Here is a 26,978-nt window from a genome sequence, read left to right as displayed (position 1 = left end):
ATCGAGCAGACAAAAGCCTTACAATGCAGCTGTATATACTGCTTTTAAAATTCCCGGGCAGCAGCATCAGGGCACGCCCTGCCGAGCCGAGGCAGACACAAAGCCTCCCCTGCAGAGCTGAGAGAGAGCAGCCTCCCCCCACGCCGCGTGGCAAGCCGATACCGGGGCCGCCCCGCACCGCATGTAGAGAACACTCCCCACCCCGCACCAAGAGATCCCCCCGGCCACGTGTAGAGAGCCCCCCTCCCCCGCACAGAGAGAGATCCCCCCGGCCATGTGTAGAGAGCCCCCCTCCCCCGCACAGAGAGCTGAGCACGCTGCGCTGCCGAGCCGGAGGAAGGGCAGAGAACAATCCCGCTCCGGCGTGAATTCCAAAAGTGAGCAACACACGTGGCAGAAAGCTAAAGCCTAGAACGCAATGGATTCCCTCTGTGGGGCTGCGCAGCCAAAATGCAAAGGCAAAAAAGGAACAGAACTCGTGGCAGAGTCTGTTTCTTGAGCTTCTGCTCCACCGAGAGCAGAGATACTCACCCGAAATTGAAGCCGTAGCTGGCTAGGGTTCAGGCAGGCAGGTCTCCTCACCGGAACAGGACCCCTCTATGGGCAGGAGAGGCTACCCTGTTCTTCCTCTGGAAAATCTGCTCAACAGAAAGGAGCTGGGCTTTCCAGAGGCGCCGAACAGTCCACAAAACTTCTTTCTGGGATTAATCCCAAAGTCTCTAACTGAGAGTGTTGCAACCAAGGCTCTTTCAGCTGGGTGCACGGCTGCCAGAGCCTCTCCGAAGTAGTGAGAGTCGTTCTGGGGCTGCAGAACCCTCTGCCGGAGGGTTATATCCAGAGCTTTATTCCATGGTCACAGAGGTCTGAATCTTGGCAACAGCTCCAACAGAATCCCGAGCACATGGCTTGATTCGGCTTTTAAGCTCCGGGACAGGGGAAGGGGAGGGACAGGTGAGCCACCAACCAGGTGGGAGGGGCAGGGTCTCAAGGGACGAGGGACACCTAGACAGGCCAATGATCCCCCGGCCTGAAGGGCATCCTTTGAAAGTGACGAACCACACGACGCCTTTGCTGGAATGTTAAAACTGATTGACAACCCAGCAGGGGGGCGAGGGGGGAAGGGGAAGAGGGGTATTGCCACACCTGGGAGGTGACCTGGAAGTCTAAAACAGGACATTACAACACACCGCAACAGAGTCTGTTTGACGTTCTCCAATGACTGTCCTGTTTGTTCTTGTGTCATTGCCATCACTTGTGTTGACACACGCTGGCATTGCTGAGCGCTCATTTTTGAGTTTCCCGGATACAGTAGAGGTTTTCCATCTACATCTGTCTGAGAACAATATTAGTTCACAAGATGTTTTCCTCTCGTGCATCTTGGACAACGATCCAATGGCTTTTCCGTCTTTGGCACTTGTGCTTTTGGGCAATTCTTCTTGAAGTGTCCAAATGCCCCTCATTTGTCGCATTGTCCTCCAGATGAACTGTTTTTGTTTTCAAAGTTCGCTAAAACTCTGTCAATCCTGTCGATCTTTTCATTCTGCGTTTGAAGCATTTTCTCCATTCGTTCTCCCAATCATTTTCCCAATCACCCTTCCAGTTGTTCTTCTAGTTGTCCTTGCAAATCTTGTCTCCCGATGGATGCAACATGCTGAGGTGTTCCCACTTTGCTGCACGCCTCTACCATATCTGCCAAAGAAGGTTGACCAGGCATTGCACTGATGACCCGTTGGCAATCTGGATTGGCATTGGCATAGGCAAGACTTTTGATGAGGTGTGGTTTCGCCCCTTCATCAGGCACTGGCCGAACCACTGCTTGTGTGAATGGATCTGTGAATGAAGGAAAGGGTTCAGTGGGACCTTGCCTAACATTTGTGTAGAGGGTATCCTGCACTCCCACTGGTGCAATCTGCAGAATTGCTCTCCGTGCTGCTTCTTTGATGTCATTCAGCACCTCTTGTGGAAGCCTCACTGCTTGTTGCGTTGAATTGTCGTCTGGAGGATCACCTGCTAACTGTGCCACAGTGAGGTTTGAGTTTGGTCCATCCTGGTATCTGAGCCTCAGTTCAGTGAGAGCTCTTCTTCATCTCGCGTCCCACACGAGATTCTGCGTGTCTGTGAGAATCATTGACAGAAGACATCTGATATCATAAGGTGTTAGGTCATACATGTTCAAAGTGCCCCTCAGAAGCTGCTTAAAATATGGAGAACCCAGTCCATTATCTCTGATAGCCTTAGCTAATTCTTTGACTACTTCGTGATCTAGTCTGTCCCATCTTGGATTCTGACCCTGTGCATCATATGTCACTGGCATTGTGATGTCTCCCGCACATTGCAATAGATCCTTTTCTTTCTCTAGTTCTTTTCTGATATTTGCCCAATCTATTGTTGGAATTGTTTTCTCTTTGGGTACCTGCATTTCCATGGCTACTTGCATGTACAATGGAGTCATCTGCAGAGGCTGTGACCATGCTGCATCCTCTTCCATCTTAGAAGTCATCGGTGACACTGGAATCTGCATTCCTTGTTTAGTTCAAGTCTTGGCCCTTGATCCTAAATTTGGAACAGGGATTTGAAATTCTCATGCTGTTGTTCCCATAGCTTTGCTTAAATACTGTAAAAGATATTTGGCTGCACTCCCATGCAGTACAGTAACTCTTGGCCCCAAGCCAGATGAGCCAGCAGCTGCTGCTGAAAGCATCCAGGCTGGAACACCCTCTGAGGCAGCAATGTGTACTGTATCATCCTGTTGCTGTGCCTCATCAGAAGTTTCCTGAGCCTCATGAGATTCAGGAGCTGATGGAAGCTCCATTTGCTGTGCTGGAGTTGTTTTCTTCAACGTAGATTTCTTTTCATATGAAGTTGGGAAAAAATATTGCAAAGTTACAGTCCCGCCACTAGATGGTGCTGAGGCTTGACTGACCAGTTCTAGCATGGTCTCCTGCAATGTGGTGGTCCAACCACAAGGTGGCGCTGTCGCCGGCCTGGTTGGATCCGGCACTACGATCGACTGCAATGCTTGCGATTTAGATTGAGGCTGAAGGCTGTACAATTTGTATTTGGGCTGACTGTTGAGATTGGATATGTGTCTGTCGCCTTGGGACTGGAGAAGAAGTGGTACTCCGGGACAGAACCGAGCCCTGATCACACCCCTTCTCTGCCGGTGCCGTCATGGGGGAGCGGGCATCCCGCCCCGACCACGCCTAGCCCGCGCCCTTCTCTGCGCACCCGCGATCTCGGGAACGCCCCCTTCCTCCCCGATACTGACATTCCCCCCTGTCCCAGTCCCGTTCCGTCTCCGATGTTTCCTCCCTAGCTTGATGCCTTTCAGAATCCTCCTCCTCCTCCTCTGACACTGTATCTGCCCCCACAACCGACGCACGCAATTCCCGCTCGGCCTGTACCCTTGACGCTTCGGCGATCTGAGCAGATCTCCTCGTTCTGACTTCTGGGTGTGGTGTCATCACCACGCGCCTGTCGCGTCTCCCTGCGGTTGTCGCCTGGGACACTGCAGCTGTCCCGGCTGACTTGTTCCCGCACAATGCAGCCGCTGCGGTCTGAGAACTTTCCCCGGGTGGCTGCCTCTAGCACGCCATGACTGCCTCACGAGTTCTCCCTCTCTCTCCTGTCTTTTGCACCGCGCTGCCCGAAACTGCCGCTGCCGTTGGCACCATGCCCTCGCAAACCGCATCAGCTCCCGAGCCTCTCACCGCCTCCGTGGATCCCCGGTTGGTCCCGCCGCCACCCCAGGCTGCCGACGGCCTCTCGAAAGAGGGCACTTCCCTCTCCCCCTCAGGTCCCAAAGCAGCCCCCCTTGCCGATTCCGCTGCTGTCCCTGCCCTGCGACCGCTTTTTGGCTTCTGTGAATTGGGAGGACATGCCTCAAGGAAGGCAAAGTCCAAATCTTCCAACTCACTTGGGGAAATTTCCACCCTAAACTCTCCTGGGAGTGACAGGGATGTGTTGGAATCAGAGTCCGGTGGCCCTGTAGTTTCTGGGGTTCTCGGATGTTCTGGGGACCCCGTGGACCTTTGAGGTGATGAGGGAATCGGAGGTAATGACGTTCCCTCCTGATCCCCTTCGATGGGAGCGGTTTCTGTCTCCCCTGGGCTGACTGAGACAAGAGCAGCTGTCTGCGTCTCGCTCTGCTCCCCTCCCTCAACCCCTGTGGGAGTTTCAACAACCTGCTGCTGGCTGACAACCTTCCTGCTATTCATTGTGGTTTCTTCCAGCATTACCCGTGCAGATGGTAACAATTTGTAGGCTACCTTATCTTTTCTCATGGCCAAATGATAAAGGTGTCTGTTGGTCTCCTGCCAAAAGCCTACTTCGAACAACAGATGTGTCTCTGAGTGCGGATTGTTAGAGCTGAGATAGAGTAGAGATCCATTCAGAATTAGGTGAAGTGTCTAGGAGAGGTGAAAAGTCTGTGAGGCCAAAGCTGAAGGAAAAACTGCAGGCCAGAGACAGTGAGGAGACAGAGAAAAAAACCAGAAATGACCACAAGGTCAATTTGCCCCCGACCTAGGAATTCTTTTGATAAAGAAGAACTGGCGATAAATATCACGCGGAATGAATATGTATGAACCTATTGTGAAACTGTATGCATATGCATTTGGAAGGGGGATAAAAGGAGACCTGAGATCTCCAGGGGTACACATGCCTTTTGAGGAGGATTTCCTCTGCTTTCGTCCAACGCGCGTCATAATAAAAGCATACCAGGCTTTACAACTTTTATGAAGTTGTGAGGTTTCTTCTTTTCTCCGCAAAACACAGCGCACCCACAACAAGAGATCTCTAAGCTCTTTTTCCAAAATTTCCACAGGGTGTGTGGCTGCCACACCCTGTAGGGCTGACAAAATCCTTAATTGTTCCTGGGAGCATGCACTCCCCATGTTCTCAGTTTTGGCCTTCATACCAAATCCAAGTCATCAGTGAGGTCGGTCCGGAGGTCGTGGTTGCCCTGGTCACTAGCCAGCAGTTCACAGGTGAGAGGTCCCAGGCGCACTTCTGGTTCCCCTCTGGGTCGATCTGGATATGAGTCTTTTCGGCAGAAGCTGGATGTTCTCTCTGGATATTCTTGAGAGTGCCTGCTGCTTCCCGGGCTGTTCTGGCTGCTTGCCAAGAGGCTTATCAGTGCGGCCACCCCAGGGATGCCAAGATCTCGGGAGGTTGCAGTTTACTGCAGCTCCGAGACACGTGGAAAGTCTCTGTTTCGACCCGCACGTTCAAAGAATGAGTCGGAGTTCTTCAGTTCTCGGTCTCAGAGTTGTTTATTGTATCTTATCTATAAAAATTTTTCACCTGTCTAGCTGAGGTCTGCTCAGCAGGACAGACAGAGGCACTCTGACTGCCCCTGGGGTGGTGTTATCTCTTTATACTACAAACTAAGTATAACATGTTTACAATTACTTTCCAATACCTATCACCTATGTTAAACAGTGAGTTTCTACTCTAAACCAATCCAAAAGTGCCAACATCACAGCAGAAGATGGAGGTAGAGAAGAAGAAGAAGAAAGGCTGGACACGCCCAAGTCCCTCCATCTTGTCCCCAAAACCCCTATTCTAAAACCCCCAAAATCTACTTTTTCACCTAGTGATAATTTTATTATTACACTACTTAAACTTCTGTGGCTTTCAGGTCTTCATACAAAGTTCGTAATTTGCTCCATGGGTCATAATCAAATGCACAGGTGTTCTGGGCTGTGTGCCAGGGTCTCTGAGCCCCCTGGCAGGGATCCCGGCAACTCTGGACACCCAGAGGGATGTCCTGTGTTCCGACATATTACAATGTCCCTATATTTATAACCAACATTGTTCACCCAGAACCTGATTGGTTCTTAATAACACCTGTCACCTATTGGTTAATTAGGAACCACCCTTTGGTAAACCATCTTATGGGAAAACAACTGTTCAATACACCAGCTGCAAGATAGCTTTCATTCCTTCTCTCAGCCTTCTCCAAACTCCCCAGAACAATTCCTGGGAAAGTTTATCTGGGTTTCTCTCTCTGACCAGGCTGTCGGTATCCACAGGTCCCCCTTTTTGTTTAAAGAGGAAGGCAGCATTTGAAATCCCCTGCAGGGCCCTTTGCAGGAAGGAGAACAAAGACAGCTCAAGAGTCTTCTTTAGCAATTTGGTGGTTGCTAATCAGTACCTCAATCGGATGCTAAATTAGAATGGTCAGAGAGATTTCCAACATATACCGTCGATTTCTTAACAATCAAGCCTTGTTGCTCCTTCTTACAAGAAATCAACTATTAATTTTAAAATAAATTACTAATTCTGATACAGAAAAAAAGCATCATTAGTCTGCTCAAAGTACTGGCAGTCTAACGTGCCAACAACTCTGTCCAGAAACAGAGAAAAGATAGAATGCTCATTCCCCACTCATAGAGGGGCCATCTGTTTGATGGTCAGCATCTTGATCATCATTCGAAGGTTGCCTGTTGGCTACATTCTGTTTTTGGTGTTGCAAATTGGGATGAACACATCTGCCAGGTATCCACTGTTCCCCAATATCTGTGGAAATGCCTGCATACCCGCGGCCCCAAGTGATAAGGTCGCATGGGCCCTCCCACTTATTAGTGGTTAGGTCTGATATCCAGACTTCCACTTGAGGCAGGTGCGTCTCACCTGAAGATTGCAACGAGAGAAAATTATTTAGAATGACAGGATTGTTTGAATTTTGTGGCACTGTAAGGTGATTAATTGTATATAGAGCTTTTCCCAATTGACTGTGCAGGGTTTCTCCAGGCATTCCCCTTTTTTGTTTATCGAGAACACGCTTTAAAGTGCCATGAGCACATTCAGCAATGGCTTGACCAGTTGGAGAATGTGGAATACCAAGGTTGTGTGAGGCTCCCCACAAGTGCAAAACAGGAATAGACCAATGACCTGTCTCGACCTGGGAGTTTTGAATCGACTATAAAAGACAGCCCTGAACAATAAATCGTGCTGTTTGCTGATGACCCAAGGGAGTTTGCTGTGTGTTACATGTCAGACATACGAACATCACGGATTCTCATGTAATATGTGGTGACCCCAATGTGATGACAAGCAGTCCAAGGACCCACAGAAACTGTGGAGAGAGATGGAGCGAAAAGCTAGAAAAGAGCTAGAAAAGAGGGCTGGAAAGAGCCCAAAAATAAGCAGCAAAGGCTGCAGGAGCTAGCTTTGTGATAAACATCGCAGGAAATCACAGCCAAAGGGTCCGTGTGGAAAAAGGAACCAGAGAAGCTGAAAAAAGCTGGAAAGAGGCTGGAAGAGCCCAAAGTAGGCAAGAAAGGTTTCAAGAAGACTCAGCCAAAGGGCTGTTTGAAAAAAGAAACCAGACAAGCTGAAAAATAGAAGAGCAACCCCACTGGAGATCCTGGGCACTTGGTTTTCAACATCAGAAAACCCCACAATACAGGTATGGAAAATTTTCTATAAGGAATAGGACATAGACTATGATGAAAGAAGAGTTATTTAGATTAATTACATGGGCAAACCCCCATGGATTTGACACAACAAAAGAAACTGCTTTTGACCTTAATATCTGGGAACAAAGTGGTCAATTTATATTAAAGGCAGCCTCGAACGGGGAGGAAAATGCAATAAGAGTTATAAAACCATTTAGGCTTGTTTTAGATTTAGTAAGACTATTAAATACTGAACTCTATGGGGAGGAAAATGCACAGGAGAAGTTTTCACGGGGGGATGGACACCTCTCTAAGCACTCAAAGCATGTGGCAGGACACATGGTCCCACAATGGCGCCCCACGTGGTAGAGCTGGTTTGAACTACGCCCCCCCCCCCCAAATTGGCACTGTTCCCGGGAGAGCCATGCCCCACAGCTCTCCAGCAAGGAGCAGCCCCGGTGCGCAGAGAGACAGGGTGGACCAGCGGCGTCCCAGGGATGCCAGGGCGCCCTGTGCCGGCACCCCGAAAATGTCACCCAGTGCCTGCCCGGTGCAGCTGCTGCAGGAGCTCAGAAGGCTCCACCATTTTGGCTGGGCAGCCAGTGAACATGACGCAGCTCGGTGCTGTCCCCGGGACCGCTCCCCTGCCACCGGGGCTCGCCATCATGCCCCTCATTGCCATGGAAACACCCGGACCGCCCCTGCCTGAAGCTGGTTGGCTCAGCCCACAAACGGTCCCCATGGCCCTGCCTCTGCAAACCACTGCAACCCGGGGGAGGAGGGGGGGGAAACCTGAGATGACATGGCTACAATTGCCTGGATGTCACTACGTCACACCTAGAATCATTCCAGAACCAGGAAGCTCCAACACCATGAGGCAGAGCCCTATTCCCGGCACCAGACCCAGACACCCAGCTGTCACTGCCGCAGCCCCATGGCATCTACAGTCAAAGTCCCAACAAGCTGACAAAGTCCCTGCAACCCTGCCGACACCAGCTCACCCCTTTGATGTTCCGAGCAAGAAACATTCCCACTCAAGACCTGGTAATGGAGGTAAAACAAAAGGCTATAGTTTGTAAAGATATAAAAGGGGCTGAACTAATTTCAGCACGATGCATTCCCTATCATCAGAGAACTGGCAACAGGGTGAGGGAACAGTTACAGCATTCCCAGTGGTGAGAGGTAATGGGACAACACCTGATAAATACACACCCTTTAATTGGCAAATCCTCTCAGAGCTACACCAATTAGCTACTAAACATGGACTAGAATCACCTGCTGTTGCAAATATGCTTAGATTTAATACTGCTAGTGAATAAACCCCCATAGAAGATCCACAAACCCAAGCACGTTTGAGCCCCTTTATTCTAGCCCAAGCAGAGGATTTAGCAATGAAGAAGCAAACAAAAAATCCTAACAGCTCCAGCCCAGACAGGAAGCTTCTGCTAATCAAACCACAACAAAACTTCAAAGACACCTTGCTTTCTGATATTTCAACAAAAGGAAAGGTTCCATATTCAAAATAACTATTATAAACTGATAACATATTGTTGGAAAAGAAATGAAATGTAGCAAAATATTTAATTATAGTGAGTTGTGTGTGAACTGGTTTGTTAAAAAGTAGTTTTGTAGCCGTTGAAAAGTGTGTTGAGTTTTGTGTGTAACCTAGCAGGTAGTCTTAGGGATTTAATAAATAATTAAACTAGTGCAAGAAAGTAAGAATGCTAACCTGTCTGGAGGCAGCATACAATGCTCTTAGAATAAGATAAGCAGAGGATTAATGATCTTGTTTGTGAACCAAGGAATGTATCACAAGGGGTCTGTGACCAGGCAAGGGGAACGGGGAAACTGTTTCTTGGAGACTTTGTTGTGAATTGCATGTATAAGAGGGAAGCACCCATACGTGAATTTGGGGGCTCGGACTTTGGGACGTGAGTCCCCCAAGCTCCCCGGGCCCTTAATAAAGCACCCACAAAACTTATCCAAGTTTTGTGTCATTTATCAATCGGGCAACAGTTTTCCGACGACCACGGCAGGACTCCAAGGGCTGCTGGGGCGGTTCGCATCCCGATCCACTCCAAGCCGGCACCGAGCACTTCTCGGCGAGACATCGGTCGTGCCCGACACCCCACGCCTGTTGGACAACTGCCAAGGTAAGCCCGAAGGTGCTTTATATTGGAAAAAGGTGATAATTGGATTTGGATTTGGTGGTTGGTAAAAAAAGCCTAGGCTCCGGCCATAAGACGTCTAAGGACGCAGGACCGGAACTCGCCTCCTGTTTGTTTTAGGGAAGGACGGCGAGAAGGTATATTGGTTTAAGGTATATTGGTTTATTGGGATTAATAGTGGAATTAAAGGTTGTAATATGATGTCTTTTAAAACTTTTAAAACCTTAGTGCAAGCCAATGGTAAAATACCTGGAAATACACCATTAGGTTGTATATTGAAACGGTGGAAAAGTGAGGGGTATTATCAAGAATTGGATAAAAGTAAAGTGATAGATTACTGTAATCATTGGTGGCCTGAATATGAAATTGGGGAAGCGGGATGGCCGGTGAATGGTACACTGGAATTGGGGATAATGGAATCTTTGATGCAATTTTTAAGGAGAAATGAGAAATGGGATGAAATACCATATTTGGATTTGTTTTTTGTTTTATATCGGAAAGAGAAATGGCAAAAGGAATGTGGTATTTTGGTTTTAGAAGTGAACGATGAAAGGGAGTGTGTGGGATGTAAAGAAAGAAAGGAGCATAATTTGTATCCTTCAGTCGAGGAAGATTTGTCTTATTGTATAGCACCTCCGAGGGTTCCGGTTGCTCCTAATGTGCCCCCTGCTCCCCCTGCGGATATAGCTATAAAAACGGGATCTAGTGAGAGTGATAGTGATAGTGGTGATGGTGAAAGGAATGAGAGTGTTAAAAGAACTCCGCTAGCAGGGCGGACTCGCAAGGGAAGGAAGGGGCAGAAGGGGCCACAGTTAATTGCGCCATTGAGGGAAGCTGTGGGACCACAGGGAGAAAGGATACTTATAAAGGTGCCTTTCTCCCCCGGGGATTTGGTAATATGGAAGCAATCAGCGGGGTGTTATCGGGAGGATCCTGAAAGGGTGGCAAGGGTGGTTAAAATGGTAATAAAGACTCAGAATCCAGACTGGAATGATTTACAGGTATTATTAGATACGATAATGGATTCCACAGAAAAGGAAATGGTTATTAGAGCCACTAGAGAAAAGGCTCGTGAGGAAATTCGGTTGAGACAACTAAATGAGACAGTTGATGAATTGGTACCAAGTGAGGAACCTAAGTGGGACCCAAACTCTACGGGAGGAATAAGGGCTGTAAAACGATATCAGGAATTGTTGGTGGAAGGAATTAGGACAGGAATACCTAAGACTATGAACTGGTCTAAGTTGTATTCGGTCAAGCAGGACAAGAATGAGTCTTCATCTGCCTTTTTAGAACGATTAAAAGACATGGCTCGGAAGTTTACTAATTTAGATGTAGAGGATCAATCAGGAAAACTTCAATTGGCATTGTTGTTTATGGGGCAATCACAAGAGGATATTAGGAAAAAGTTACAAAAGCTGGAAGGAGAGGATACTAGAAGTTTGGATAAAATGCTGGAGGTAGCGTGGAAGGTATACAACAACAGGGAAAAAGAAACTGCAAAAAGACAACAAGCTAGTATTCTGGCTGTAATGCAACAGGCAGGGGCAGGAGGAAGACCCATTAGGGGTCGAGGTCGGGGAGGAGCTAATCACGGACAGAGGGGGTTGCCAAGAGGTCGGGGATGATTTGGGTTGGATCCAAACCAGTGTGCATTTTGCCAACAATTAGGACACTGGAAAAATGAATGCCCGGTTAGAGGAGGTATGGGCATGGGAAACATGGGATTAAGGACAGCCCCAATGGGAAATGCCCCTGTGGGAGGATTCACGGGAGGACCAGCAGAAGTCGCTCAAGCACTAGTTTTGGGAAACTATCAGAATCAAAGCTGACTAGAAAAGGATTTAAGGGTAGTTTTAGAAATAGATGGAAAGGATCAAGAATTTATGGTAGACACTGGAGCTACTTATTCTGTACTCAATAGACGATTGGGACCTTTGAGTGACACAACGGTACAGGTGGTGGGGGCAACAGGGAAGCTAGAGGAACAACCATTTTTACAACCTTTAAATCTTAGGTTTGGGGGGAAGGAATTAGATCACCAATTTTTGTATATGCCTAACTGCCCCACACCCCTTCTTGGCAGAGACCTGTTGTCCCGACTTAATGTGAAAATAATATTTGAAGGGGGAAGGGTGAAATTGGAAATACCTGAGGAACAAATAGCAGGCATTTTTGTAATCAAGGAAGTGGATGCCTCTCCTATTCCAGAAGAAATTGAGCAGGCTGTAGTACCCTGGGTATGGGAGTCAGGGGTCCCCGGAAAATCTAAAGCTGCGCAGCCAGTAAAGGTGGAACTAAAGGAAGGGGCCCGACCAGTGAGGATAAAGCAATACCCCTTGAAGCTTGAGGCAAGGAGGGGAGTAGCCCCGTTAATTAAACAATTTTTGGCTCAAGGAATATTACAAGAATGTGAATCGGAGTATAATACTCCAATTTTTCCAGTAAAGAAACCTAATGGTAAGTACCGTTTGGTACAGGACTTAAGGGCTATTAATGAAATAGTGAAAGACATACATCCAGTAGTTGCTAATCCTTATACCTTGTTAACATCTGTATCGGAGGAGTTTAAATGGTTCTCAGTGATTGACCTTAAAGATGCCTTCTTCTGCATCCCACTGGCAGTAGAGAGTAGGAAATATTTTGCCTTCGAGTGGGAGAGTCCTGATTTTGGGAGAAAGAAGCAGCTTACGTGGACCAGAATCCCACAGGGATTTAAAAACTCCCCTACTATTTTTGGAAACCAATTGGCCAAGGAGCTGGAGGAATGGAAGATAACCCAGGTAACAATATCCCCATCCTTGTATGTAGTCCTGCAGTACGTGGACGACATTTTTCTGGCTACTAAGGAAAGGGAAATGTGTGTGGAATTAACAATTAAATTACTCAACATGCTTGGCCAAGCAGGGTATCGGGTTTCTAAGGAAAAAGCTCAATTGGGCAAAAATAGCGTTATTTACCTCGGTTGTGAAATCACACAAGGGCAGAGACGTTTGGGAGTAAACTGAATGAAGGCAATATGTGCTATTCCTTTGCCTCGTAACCATCAGGAATTGAGATCTTTTCTAGGAATGGTGGGATGGTGTCGACTGTGGATCATGAATTTCGGTCTCCTAGCCAAGCCACTGTATGAGGCCTTGAAGCAGCATCGGTTGGAGTGGACGACACAGCAAAAGAAGGCCTTCCAGGAATTGAAGCAGGCACTAAAGGAGGCTCCAGCCCTAGGACTCCCTGACATGACCAAGGAATTCCAGTTGTACGTGAATGAGAGGCAAAAACTGGCATTGGGGGTCCTCACCCAGAAGGTGGGATCCTGGAAGAGGCCGGTGGGATACTTCTCTAAACAACTGGATTCGGTAAGTTCCGGGTGGCCCTCGTGTTTACGAGCCGTGGCGGCAACAATAATTCTTATTCAAGAGGCCCGGAAATTGACTTTGGGGGCAAAAATGAAAGTGTTTGTTCCCCATATGGTCATGGCCGTTTTGGAGCAAAAGGGGGGTCGCTGGCTATCATCCAGTCGAATGTTGCAATACCAGGCCATCCTGAGAGAACAGGATGATATTGAAATAAGGACTACTAATCATGTTAATCCAGCAGAGTTTTTACGCAGTGACCAGGAGGCTGGGGGACTGGTTCACGATTGCGTAGAGGTAATTGAACAAGTATATGCCAGCAGACCCGACTAAAGGATGAACCATTGGAAGAACCTGAATGGGAACTATACACTGATGGATCCAGTTTTGTCGAGAATGGGACTCGCTATGCCGGGTATGCAGTGGTAACATTGGATCAGGTGATAGAGGCAAAGGCTTTGTTACCTGGAACTTCGGCCCAGAAGGCAGAGGTGATTGGACTCACCAGAGCCCTGTATTTGAGCAAGGACAAAAGGGTTAATATCTGAACAGATTCTAAATATGCCTTTGGTGTGGTTCATGTACATGGGGCGTTATGGAAGGAAAGGGGGCTTTTGAATTCACAGGGAACCAACATCAAGCACCGGGAAGAAGTGCTACAGCTACTGGATGTGGTACACAGTCCCAAAGCAGTTACAGTAATGCATGTTAGAGGACATCAGACTGCGGAAGGAGACGTTTACAGAGGAAATCGATTTGCTGATGTTACAGCACGGCAAGTGGCACGGGAAGTATGGACTCAAATGGCATTGGTACCAATAAGAACAAATCCGGCTACCCCATACCTGAATCAGGAGCCCAAATATTCAATAGAAGATGGAAAACTAATAAACTTGCTAGGGGCACAGAAGAATCAACTTGGGTGGTACGTTACACCAATGGGACAAATAGTGGTACCTACCCGCATAATGAAATTTATTTTGGAATCAGAACATAATAAATGTCATTGGGGGGCAGAAGTATTGGTAAAATTTTTGAAGAATGAGATAATCTCTAATCAGATGTTAACAATGGCAAAAAGAGTTAATGCAATGTGCCCGGTATGTTTGAAAAATAATCCAGTAGTTAGGAGACAAATACAAATGGGAAAGTTGCAAGTCGGGCCACAACCAGGAGATTACTGGCAAGTTGATTTTTCTGAATTGCCTAGGGCACAGGGATACAGATACTTGTTAGTGTATGTATGTACATTCTCAGGGTGGCCGGAAGCTTTTCCATGTAGAACTAATCAGGCTAAGGAGGTGGTAAAAACCTTGTTAAAAGAAATAATACCAAGATTTGGAGTACCTTTAGGATTGTCATCAGATAGGGGTCCGCATTTTATAGCCGGGGTAGTGCAGGAATTAGCACAAATGTTAGATATAACCTGGAATTTGCATACCCCCTGGAGACCTCAGTCTAGTGGGCAGGTGGAAAGGATGAATCAAACCCTGAAAGGACAAATCAAAAAGATTTGCCAGGAAGCTAAACTGCACTGGCCTCAAGCTTTGCCTTTGGCCCTACTCAGGATTCGAATTAAACCAAGGGAAAAGGTAGGTGTAAGTCCATATGAGATATTATATGGCAAACCATATCATGCAACCGTATTAAAAGGGGAGGTACATGTGAGTGGGGACCAGGCGATTGCAGAGTATGTTATGTCACTTAATAAGATCTTGAATTCTTTAAGAAATATGTTACAGTGGAATAGACCGCTCACGCTGGAGAATTCTGTCCACGACATCCAGCCTGGGGACCAGGTGTACGTCAAGAAGTGGATCACGGATCCGCTACGGGAATCATGGAGCGGACCCCACCAGGTGATGATGACGACCTACACGGCGGTGAAGGTCCAGGGGATGGATGCTTGGATCCATTACACCAGGGTAAAGAAGGCACCGTTCCAATGGGAAACCCAGATAGTGTCTCCAACCCGGATGATCTTCCGCGCAAAGCCGCCTTCTTAATTATATTACTGCTAGTGATCATGAGACTAGTATCCGTTCAAGGGTCTACTCTAGTACAGGTTGAAGAAACAAAGGTTACAGTCATGGAAGGGATGGATGTTCAATTAACTTGTGTTATCTTTGACAGCCAGAAAGTTGAGGCCGGTGAAGTTATTGCAATATGGCAACGGGGGGCTGAAAGAAGCCGAGGCAACATAGGAGTCGGTTGGGATCAAGGATAAACAACAAGGAAACACGGTACTGAATCTTACCAAGGTAACCACAAACAATACGGGAGAATATACATGTTTGGTCAAAATACGGGATAGTTTTGATTACAAAAGAGTGAGTATGAGGGTTTTGCCATGGACAGGGGATCGTGCTGAAAACATAAAGGTTAATCCAGTATCAATGGCAGTGGACATGTAGGATGGGCCACCTCTCAGAATAAATTGTTCCTTCCTAGTAAGATCAAGATATCAAAGGAACCTTTGGGTCAAATGGTGGAAGCAAAATAGGGAACTGACCTGGGACAGAATAGAGGACGGGACCAGTTGGTGGGGGAAGGAAGGCAAAGGTTGTCGGTGGTCGAGTGTCACTAATCCTAGAATAGGAAATGCATGGTGGAGGCATGCCAGAATGATGTTATCCTTACAGAGACACGGTAGAAGGAGTAGACGGGAGGTTAATGATACAATAGAACGAAATGCTGAGCAGGAAAATTTAGTGGTAGGATTAATCAGAGATTTTGGGATCATGCAGAATGTGACTAAAATAACAGCTTGCCTGCCATTACCACAGGCTGCAGGTGAACCAATTCCCTGGGGAATAATACCGGTAACCAAAATGCCTGAAACATTCAAGAATGTTTCATGGTCCTGCCAGTCAGTTCCCAAACTAGTAGATGTATGGAGGGATTTGTGTATGACCATGTGGGCTATGACTAGAGAGGAATGTGAAAAGAAATCCAATCATTATGGTTGGATTCAAAATACCAGGAGGTGTTTAATTGCAACCCCAATAGATGAGTCATGCAATACAGTACGAATAAGAACGAAATCCCAACAAAACGAGATGAGTTGTCAGAATGTCACACAGAATTTTGACACCTGGAATAGTTGGAAGACATTATGGGGACCTAGTGTTTTGGAACACTATAATTACCTTGGGGAAGTACAATGGTGCATCCAATGGTCAGGAGTAAAGAATCAGTCACATTATAGGGCCCTTATCACGTCTACATCTTCCCGAGAGTTCAGACCGCAGAAAGAGGATTGGAATTGTACTGAGGTTTTTACATGTGATACACCGGAAGACCGAATCGGATTGGTACCCGTGAAAATGGCATTAAAGTGGGGATGCGAGTGTAGGGGGTATGATCACACGGTTAGCAGAGAGTGTCGGTTTCTCGGCTGTTTAGGTGGCCTGGAAAGGCCCAGAGTGGCCTTGGACAGCCCGCGCTTCAAAGGACGAGGAGAGACTTCTGATCTTGTTTCGGTCTCGGTGTTTATTAATTGTTTATCTAAAAGATTTTCTTTCAGCCCGACAGAGGTCTGCACAGCAAGTCAGCCATGGGCACACTCCGCAGCCCCTGGGGCGGTCACTTATCTTTATACCCAAAGTTACGTGTACAATATTTATGATTTTTCTCCAATACCTTCTACTCTTATTAACCGGTGCACTTCTAGTAAAGACCAATCCCAAAGTGCCACCATCAGCACAGAAGATGGAGGCCAAGAAGAAGAAGAAGAAGGACAGAACACGCCCCAATTCCTCCATCTTACTTCTCTGGACCCCCCTGTACAGAAATCCTAAACCCTGTGTTCTACACCTTAATTAACTTATCCCTTCACCATTCACCCCAGTGAAATCCTCCCAGTCCTCATACAGGTGTCATCTCCTGTGTAGGATCAAAGTCCAGCCACCAGACACTTCTGGCAACATTCCAGGACTCCCGAGCCCCCCAAGGGTGGTCTCGGTCACTCTGCACCTTCATCCTGAGGTGCTGAGATCCCACATCTCCCCCTTCTGTTTGCACTAGGAAAACTTCTTTTGCTATCCAATTCATAGCGTGTTTTAAACATGCAAATATGCATGGGATAACAAGTATGAGGACTAGTAGAATTATTAAAACATAGAACTCTACCCTTAAAATTCCTCTCCAAATGGGAGAGATGTCAAAGAATTCTACCCTTAAAATTCCTCTCCAAATGGGAGAGATGTCAAAGAATTCTACCACACATTTTGCTTTGGCTGAGTAATAGGTATATTACCCCCATTTCTTACTGCAATGAATGAAAGAACGATGCACATAAGCATCATGAAAACCATAATTCCGCTTCTGCATGAAATCATTGCTCTGCTTGTCATTCAAGACCCTAGAGAAAATTCCCCCAAAGTCTTTAGTTTCTTTTTATTTCTCTTCCGAGTCGTCTTGTGCAGTCTGAGTCTCGACTCCTGTCTGAGTACTCGTCTCTTTGTTACTTGGATCATTGTTTCTCGGATCTGCGTTTTCATGTTCTCGCACTCGAAATGGTTTCACGTGTCATGCCGACACCCACGTCACACCTCGATCTGTGGAAACACAAGCGAAAGCCTTGCCCCCCACTAGGTGGCGCTGTCACCGGCCTCCCCAGATCAGATGACAGCATGAGCTTGACTGCCCCTCGTGCTGTCAACTGCCGTGTTCGTGATCTCGTTTGAGATCGTGTCTGCCTGGCTTTTAATTCAGCTGGAAATGGAGCTTGAACACCAGAACGTCTCCCTTGAAGGGATGAGACTGGGACTCCGAGGGTTTTCATCCAGAGGTACCAAGGCTGAAGAGGGTGTGGAGCCGCTGGGACATAGGATCCCAAGCACGGCCCCTCCTCGCCCGAGACGTCACAGGGGATCGGGCCCGCTCCTGCCCGCGCTCTACTCCCTGCGCATGGGTGCTCTCCGAGCCGCCCCCCGTCTCTCCCGGGCTGACGTCACTCTCCCCCCCTTGTTCCACCTCCGAGGACTCCTCCCTCGGTCTGCCCCTGACTCTGTCTCTGTGTCCATTCCTCCCGCCGGTGTGTACGGTCTGCCCCCCGCCGGCACCCGGGCCCACCCCGCCCCGCAATTCGAGCCGAATTTGTCCGCGGGTTCTTGCGAGTTCTGCCCGCCGCGCGCGTCTCCAGGACGGCCGCCACCCCCCGGCGCCGCGCTGACAAAAGCTGCACCGGGACATGTGTCTCCCGGTATCTCTTCACCCGCGCTCCCCGTCTGCTCCGCCGCTACCGCGCGCCGTGCCCCCGCGAGGAAGCATCCCCCCCCGATCCCTTCTCTGTCCCCCTTCACCCCCCCTTCCGATCCTGACTCCCCTGTACTCTCCGGAGTTTCAGGACGCTTTAGGAGTTTCCTGGGGTTTCTGGGTTTTGGGACCGGTGGCTTTAATATTTTTTTCCTGCTCTCTTTTCTCGAGAGCCCTTTCCCCCTGGCTTCTTGAGGCCAGAGCTAATTTTTTTTTTTTCCTGGAGCCTTGCTCCTCCCCCTCCTTCTGAGGGTGCCGCAACTTTTCGTTGGTCTCCCAGTCTTTTCGACTGAACCGATATGCCTTTTCTAACATTACTCTTGCCGGCGAGAGCAGCTTTAACGCTGTCTCGTCTTTTTTGTCGTTAAGAAATATCAGTGCCTATTGATTTCCTGCCAAAACCCCACTTCGAATAGCAGGCATGTTTCGGCAAGTGGGTAATTAAGCCTTGCCCACAACAATAGCTGTTTTAATTCTTTCTTTGGGATCTCTTCTGTGTGTGCTTGAGCCACGCCTTGTAAGGCGGACAAAATTTCCCGTTGTTCTTGGGAGAGTGTGCAATTATGTTCTTATATTTTGACCTTCTCACCGAATCTGTCGTCAGAGCTGTCCGAAGTCTCCCAATCTCTGTCCAGCAGGTCACAGGAGAAGGATCCGGAGACGCCTTCCGGTTCCGATCCGGGCTGCTCTGCTACGAACTGTCTTCGGTAGAAGCTGAGAGATGTAATTCTCAGTGACTGCTGTTTTTTGCAGACTCTTCTGGCCGTTTTTTTTTCTCCTTCTTCTTTTTCTTTTTTCTTCAGGCTTCTCTCCTCAGGAGCTATCAGTGCTCTCCTGGGAACTCGTCCTAGATTGGAGCTGCCCTCTTTGCTTTTCAGCTCTTTAGCTCTTCAGCTCTTCAGGGCTGATCCCCCCCCGAAAGGGTTGGTGGGGAGTAGCCCACGCAGTGAACGCCACTTGCCGATTTTCATGTTTCTCTTTGCTGATTTATGCTGATTTATGTCCGGGGATAGCTCAGGGATGCCACTTGCTCGGTTTCTCGGCTGTTTCAAAGACCTGGAAAGGCCCAGAGTGGCCTTGGGCAGCCCGCGCTTCAAAGGACGAGGAGAGACTTCTGATCTTGTTTCGGTCTCGGTGTTTATTAATTGTTTATCTAAAAGATTTTCTTTCAGCCCGACAGAGGTCTGCACAGCAAGTCAGCCATGGGCACACTCCGCAGCCCCTGGGGCGGTCACTTATCTTTATACCCAAAGTTACGTGTACAATATTTATGATTTTTCTCCAATACCTTCTACTCTTATTAACCGGTGCACTTCTAGTAAAGACCAATCCCAAAGTGCCACCATCACCACAGAAGATGGAGGCCAAGAAGAAGAAGAAGAAGGACAGGACACGCCCCAATTCCTCCATCTTACTTCTCTAGACCCCCCTGTACAGAAATCCTAAACCCTGTGTTCTACACCTTAATTAACTTATCCCGTCACCATTCACCCCAGTGAAATCCTCCCAGTCCTCATACAGGTGTCATCTCCTGTGTAGGATCAAAGTCCAACCACCAGACACTTCTGGCAACATTCCAGGACTCCCGAGCCCCCCAAGGGTGGTCTCGGTCACTCTGCACCTTCATCCTGAGGTGCTGAGATACCACAAGAGAGACCATGGATGGACCTATAGATTGCAGATATACTACTGTGCATAGCCCTGGAAATTTAGTCTGGGTGTTGGGACACGGACAGTGGACCACACATTTACCTCTAGATGGATCAGTAACACAAATCACCCTAGGGGTTCCCACATTGTGTCCATACTGGAAACAGAATAGATTGATCCAAAGGAAAGGACTCAGAAAGAGGGAAGAATCCCTAGAGGAGCAGTGGCATGAACCTGGCTCAGGAGTGCAATTTGGATGGATATTGGAGTCATTATTCCCTCCGGTAGCGACATATCGAAACAGGGAAATGCTCAACAATTTGTTAGGACAGACAGAAAGGTTGGCAGCAGCTACTAAGAAGGGATTTAAAGATCTAAATTTGCAATTGCAAGCTACATCAAGAATGACCCTACAAAACAGAATGGCATTGGATTTGCTACTGTTAAAGGAACATGGAGTTTGTGGTTACCTGAGTAGGAGAATAGATCATTGCTGTGTACACATTCCAAATGTTACACTTGAAGTTGAGAAAGATATTTCTCAACTGGCAGAAGTGGAAACAAAAACCAAGGAAATTGAAAAGGAAGCACAGCATAATTGGATAGGAGCAGTATTTGATTCTTTGGGGCTTCACCTGTCTGGCTGGATTACGTCTGCTATACAGTATGTACTAATGTTTTTAGTATTTTTAGTGACTATATGGATTGTATATAGATGCCTCTTAGGTGTGATCGAAAAGGAAAAGAGGCAATCTCTCCGGTTGCTGAAGGCGATGACCCGCGGGCGGCAGAATGAAGAACACTCCCCACCTCGTTATGAAGATGTTACTGTCAATACTGTTGATTGAGCATCCTTGCAGCAGGACTGAAGGATGCTCAAAAGGGGGGAAATGTTGGAAAAGAAATGAAATGTAGCAAAATATTTAATTATAGTGAGTTGTGTGTGAACTGGTTTGTTAAAAAGTAGTTTTGTAGCCGTTGAAAAGTGTGTTGAGTTTTGTGTGTAACCTAGCAGGTAGTCTTAGGGATTTAATAAATAATTAAACTAGTGCAAGAAAGTAAGAATGCTAACCTGTCTGGAGGCAGCATACAATGCTCTTAGAATAAGATAAGCAGAGGATTAATGATCTTGTTTGTGAACCAAGGAATGTATCACAAGGGGTCTGTGACCAGGCAAGGGGAACGGGGAAACTGTTTCTTGGAGACTTTGTTGTGAATTGCATGTATAAGAGGGAAGCACCCATACGTGAATTTGGGGGCTCGGACTTTGGGACGTGAGTCCCCCAAGCTCCCCGGGCCCTTAATAAAGCACCCACAAAACTTATCCGAGTTTTGTGTCATTTATCAATCAGGCAACAATATGGTGAAGGTAAAAATATTGAAAAGGTACCAAAAATGAATTACAAAATTGTACAACTGTTTTTTAAATATGCCTTAAAGTTCATAGTACAAAATCTGTCATTACTACTTACATTTATTAAAACCAAAATTGTTAAGCCTATGGTAGCTGACTTTACTAAAGTTATTAAGAAGATATTACATTCCTCTCTCAGGCATGAGTTGCTGTATATCTAGGAGATTGTAGGATGTATATTAATAATTCATCTCTTAGTATTCCTAATAGCCCTGCTTGCATTATTTTTAGATCAAACCTGAAGATTCAAAGAATTTAATAATCTTAACATTCGAGGTCCACTGACAGATACACAGAATATTAATTTACTAACTTCATAACCAGATTAAACAACAAAATCTCTAACTCCTAACAAAAGGAAAAAAGTAGATTGCTTACACTGTTATTCATGTTAACACAATTTTCTTGCACTAGAATACTGTTCAAAACCAATGCTTTATTCCTATTCTTATTTGCTATACAAAGAAAAAAGGGGGGAAATGTTGGGGTGAATGCATACCCCCTTTTAAGTCTTAAGTAATATCATGTTCTCATGTTTTACAATGAATCATGTGACAATACAATGATCCTATGATAATTCAGCTGCCTAAAACCAAGATAAATGCATTACAATGAACACTGAAAACCATAGGCACCAGCTGATGTCCCTTTATCAGACATCATGAAGCCATGTAACCAAAACAACTGATAACTGCCTCATAGAAATCTGGGACTTTTGTAATAACAGTTCATATAAGTGAGACAGAGTAGAGATCCATTCTGAATTAGGTGAAGTGTCTAGGAGAGGTGAAAAGTCTGTGAGGCCAAAGCTGAAGGAAAAACTGCAGGCCAGAGACAGTGAGGAGACAGAGAAAAAACCAGAAAGGACCACAAGGTCAATTTGCCCCCGACCTAGGAATTCTTTTGATAAAGAAGAACTGGCAATAAATGTCACGCGGAATGAATATGTATGAACCTATTGTGAAAATGTATGCATATGCATTTGGAAGGGGGATAAAAGGAGACCTGAGGTCTCCAGGGGTACACATGCCTTTTGAGGAAGATTTCCTCTGCTTTCGTCCGATGCGCGTCGTAATAAAAGCATACCGGGCTTTACAACTTTTATGAAGTTGTGAGGTTTCTTCTTTTCTCCGCAAAACATAAGGACTCTTCATTTACGAATTGCCTTATCTGTTAAGCTTGTTTTTTATTACAGTACCAAAGTTGAATGTTTCAAAGTTCTCTAATTTCAGTTCAGAGATAAGATAGAGCTTTGTTTACAAACTATTTTTCATTTTTACAGACTGTTTTGTATTTACAAATTGTCTTACTAGCTTTTTGTTTACAAATTGTTTTCTCTAGTAGTTAAAATTTCTTCAACAGTGTTAGGAGTTAAGGGGCTTGTTGTTGCTAAAATAAGCTATGATTTGTAACCTAAACATTAAGAAATTCTTACCTACAGACTCTAAATCAATATGCTGCACCTTCAGTAATACATAAGTCATGCAAATTAAAACCATGCTGTTTCTGTCACCCTGTTTGCTAGGGACTCCTGCAAATAGATGACAGACAACAGATCACAATTTTTAGTAAAAACAAAACAGTAAGATGTTGCATTAGCATTAATCAAGTTATAATAAGGAGCCCAGATCAGCTCCATGAAGCAGCCGCTAGGCTGACTGACAGAAGCTCACAGCCAGTGGGAGCTCTCCTAAGATGTAGGCATATTATTGGTTCAGAGTCTGGGGGCACAGGAATAGACCAATGACCTGTCTCGACCCGGGAGTTTTGAATGGACTATAAAAGATAGCCCTGAACAATAATCGTGCTGTTTGCTGATGACCAAAGGGAGTTTGTTGTGTGTTACATCTCAGACATACGAACATCATGGATTCTAATGCAATAATTGGGCAGATGACAAACAATCTGCCCTGAAAAGTTTTGCATCGCACTTTGCAAAGGAGCGTTGTTAATAAAGCTCCATTCAAAGGCATCCTGCTCTACCGGTAGAATAATTTTTGCAGTATCGGCTGCCATTAATTGCAAACACTGCTGATGGCATTTGATTATTAAATGAGCGATTAATTCAAACAATGTGGGTACTGTCTTTTTTGGTTGATGGGGCAAAAAGGCCCATTCTAAAATGTGCAAGGGATCAGACCATTTGTCACTCCATTGGCCAATGATACCTGTAAGATGAAGATCTGGGTTGGTAATGAAAACAGTGATATCAATGGAAGGATCTACTCGATAAACCTGACTAGCAGAAACAGTTTGTTGAACTTCCTCCAGCACTCATTGTGCCTCAGGAGTCAATTTCCGAGGTGATCTCAGGTCAGAGTTCCCTCTTGGAATATTATTCAGTGGGGAAAATTGTTTCATGGTTAGCCTCAAATAAGGATACAAACAAGTGATGACACCCAGCAATTTCTGGGCATCATTCAGAATCTTAATAGAATCCATGAATTGCACCTCCTGATGATGAATGGTTTGATCCAGAATTTTGACTCCTAAATATTTCCAAGGAGAATGCTGCTGAACCTTTTCTGGAGCCACTTGCAGCCCATAAGATTGCAGACCCCCAAATAGCTGAGGCTGTATCCTCAGCAACTCATACTGGGTCGATGCTGCCCCCAGGATGTCATCCATGCAGTGATAGCAATATGTGTCAGGAAACAGCTCACAGACTCTGGACAAGGCCTGAGCCACATATCACTGACAAATAGTTGGGCTATTGCGAGCGCCCTGTGGCAAAAATTTCCATTGATATCTCTTCACAGGCTCAGCACTGTTAATTGCAGGCACAGTAGGCAAACTTTGGCTTGTTATCAGGATGCAAAGGAATTGTGAAAAAACAATCCTTCAAATCAATTATCAAGATTTCTCATCCCATAGGGAGCATGGTGGGTGAGGGCATACCAGGCTGCAATGCCCTCATGCTTTCCATCACTGCATTAATTTTTCAGAGGTACTGTAACAGCCTCCATTTCCCAGATTTTTTCTTTATCAAAAAAATAGGAGTATTCCAGGGGCTAGTAGAAGGCTCAATGTGTCCCTGTTGAAGTTGTTCCTGAACTAATTCACAAAGGGTGACCAATTTCTCTTTTGCCAGGGGCCACTGGTGTTCCCAGATAGGTCTCCACTAGCCACCATAAAGGCAGAGTTCGATATTTTTTGCCCTTCAGCGCAGTGGATCCAATTAAAAATGCGTCCCAATTTGTACCCCCCAGGCAGCCATTACATCCTGCCCCCAGAGATTGATTGGAGCTGCAGTGACATAGGGTTGAACTGTACTCGTCTGCCCATCTATATTTTTGATCAACACAGGCCGTTTACTAATAAAGCTCTGCATCACACCCCCCATCCCTTTGATGGCCGGACCCATAGAATCCAAGGGCCACGAAGGAGGCCACGCAGAGGAGATGAGTGTCTCATCAGCCCCTGTGTCAATCAAACCTCAAAGCTGCATCTGAGGTGGGCTGGCATCTGGTAGAATCACAGTACATGTCATCTGTGGTTGCTGAGAAGAAATATCTGCAGATCAGAAGAGTTGTGGTGGTCCTGTGGATCGGAAGAGGCCATCTCCATGAGTCCGCTGGTCAGTCCTGGGGATACATGACTGAAAAGGCACAAGTTGAGCAATATAAATCCCTGCCAGAATTGTGACGGGAGGGTGGGCATGGAAACCATGGCACAAATTTGACCTGTAAAGTCAGAGTCAATGACACCTGTGTGCACAAAGATTCCTTGGTGGGTGGCACTAGATCTTCGCAGAAGCAGTACACTCAGTCCTTGTCCCAAAGGTCCAAATGCATCCAGAGGAACCTTATGTACACAGCAAGATTCTAAGTTGACTGTTGCTGTGGTGTGTACATCCACCTCGGCTGCTCCTTGGGTACTGGCCCTAAGCTGGCTGAGTAAGCCTGTGCCGGTACCATGCCCTGAGGAATCACTTGTGTCAGAGCGCAGTTCCCCTGTGTGCTCATCTTCCTATTTCCCAGACCTACCAAGAGCTGACCATTGGCATGGTATGTAGACTTACATTGGTTTGCAAAATGACTTGCCTTTGTACACCTAGAACACAAGAAATTAGTATTCGTTCCTTTCCACTTCTGTGTTCCCTGTTTTTGCTTGCCCTTATTTTTTCCCTTTTTCTGTTATCCATCCCCTGAGGATGTTCGGCCTGGCTGTAAGGCAGCCACCAGAACAGACATTTTGTAGTCTACAGAACTTACTTTAGAACATGCTTGGACCATGTCTGTTAGTGCTGGGTCGCCTGGAAGAGCATCTATGATCTTCCAGCAGTCGTCATTTGCGTTGTCTCTCACTGTTTGTATAAAACTTGCCTCAAATGATCATCCTCAACCTGCTTCTCCAGAGCTGCTGCAATTTTCTCAACAAATGATACAAATGGTTCTTTTGTTCCTTGAATTATTTTCACATACTGTGGCTTGGGAGTGGCTGTCTCTATAATTTTTAACAATGCTACGAAGCCTACCTTTTGACTCTTCAAGAATGATAGGGTCCCAGGCAGCCTGAAGATCAGGATTAGAAAAGGCATTTTCCCCCATGAGAGCATCCACCCCCATGTAGCATCTAGGATCAGTCTGAGGCAATTGCGTATTCTCTGCTGCAACCCTTTGAGCGATCTGTCTCCAATTGTCCTGAAAAACTTTAAATTGCACAGGTTGGAACAATACTTGAGCTATATGTCTAATGTCAAATGGAGCAAGCAGGTAAGTGTTTAACACTGATAATTTGCATAACTTATGTAGAACCAAGGCCGTATTTCACTACCTTATCTTGCAAATCTTGGATGACCCGGCAGGCAATGCCATTGTGCCTGTCAGCTTGTCCTGTATTTGGGACAGCTTTATAAAGGGAAAGGCTTGGACTTCCCCTTCTGGTGGAGCACTGCCACCCTAATCCACCTGGGTCCCCTCCTGAGGTGCCGGATTAACTACTTGGCTGTCATTTGTGGCTCCTTCCCCCAGATTTGCTGTGCTAGTAAATCCACCCCCAGGCATCCCCATTCTTTCTATCAATCCCAATCTCCATTCTCTAAAGCTCGCAACTTAACTAATTCCCAAAACCGGTGAGAGTTCATCAGTTGCACAGTCCCTCACAAAAAGGCAACATCCAGAGATGGCTCTGGGATGGTGTCGCTGCTTGTCAGTGCTGGCAGTCCCCTGACAGAGCATGTCCCTGTTGAGGGCCAGACTATTGGTGTTCGTGGCTGTCACTGCATCCTGGAATGGGGACGGGCAGGACAGCAAAGCCAAAGAATCATCTGCAAGCTGTGGAGCAGAGGGGCTAGTAACAAGCCTTGGGCAGAGAAGCCAGCCACTGGTGGGGCAGCATCTGGGGGTGCAGCCACTGGCTGCACCGTGGAGAAACCAGCTGCCACTGCCGGGGCGGCAGGGGGCACAGGGGCTGCATGCAGCATGGCCCTGCCCACGGTGAGTGGCATGGGGCTGTGGTGGTAGAACTGCAAAAGACATGAAGTCAGCAGATCTACATGCTGCATGGGGGGAAGGGAGGGAGGAGGAGTCAGTTGTCCGGTCTGTGCTGATAAAAGCAGAGGGGCAGAAGCAACCCTGATTCCGATCGCGGCATTTGCTGACAGTAAAAGCGGTGCTTCTTGCGCCTGCACTGCAAAGGCAGGAGGGGGGACGATGGCAAGCACTGCAGGCGGTGGTGCCGATATTGCTGACACACCTGCAGTGTGGGGGGGGAAGGAACCAGAGGCGGG

The sequence above is a fragment of the Melospiza melodia genome, chromosome W, assembly GCF_035770615.1.
Source record: "Melospiza melodia melodia isolate bMelMel2 chromosome W, bMelMel2.pri, whole genome shotgun sequence".
NCBI lineage: Eukaryota > Metazoa > Chordata > Aves > Passeriformes > Passerellidae > Melospiza > Melospiza melodia.
The sequence above is the reverse complement of the archived record's forward strand: the minus strand, read 5'-3'. Positions refer to the sequence as shown.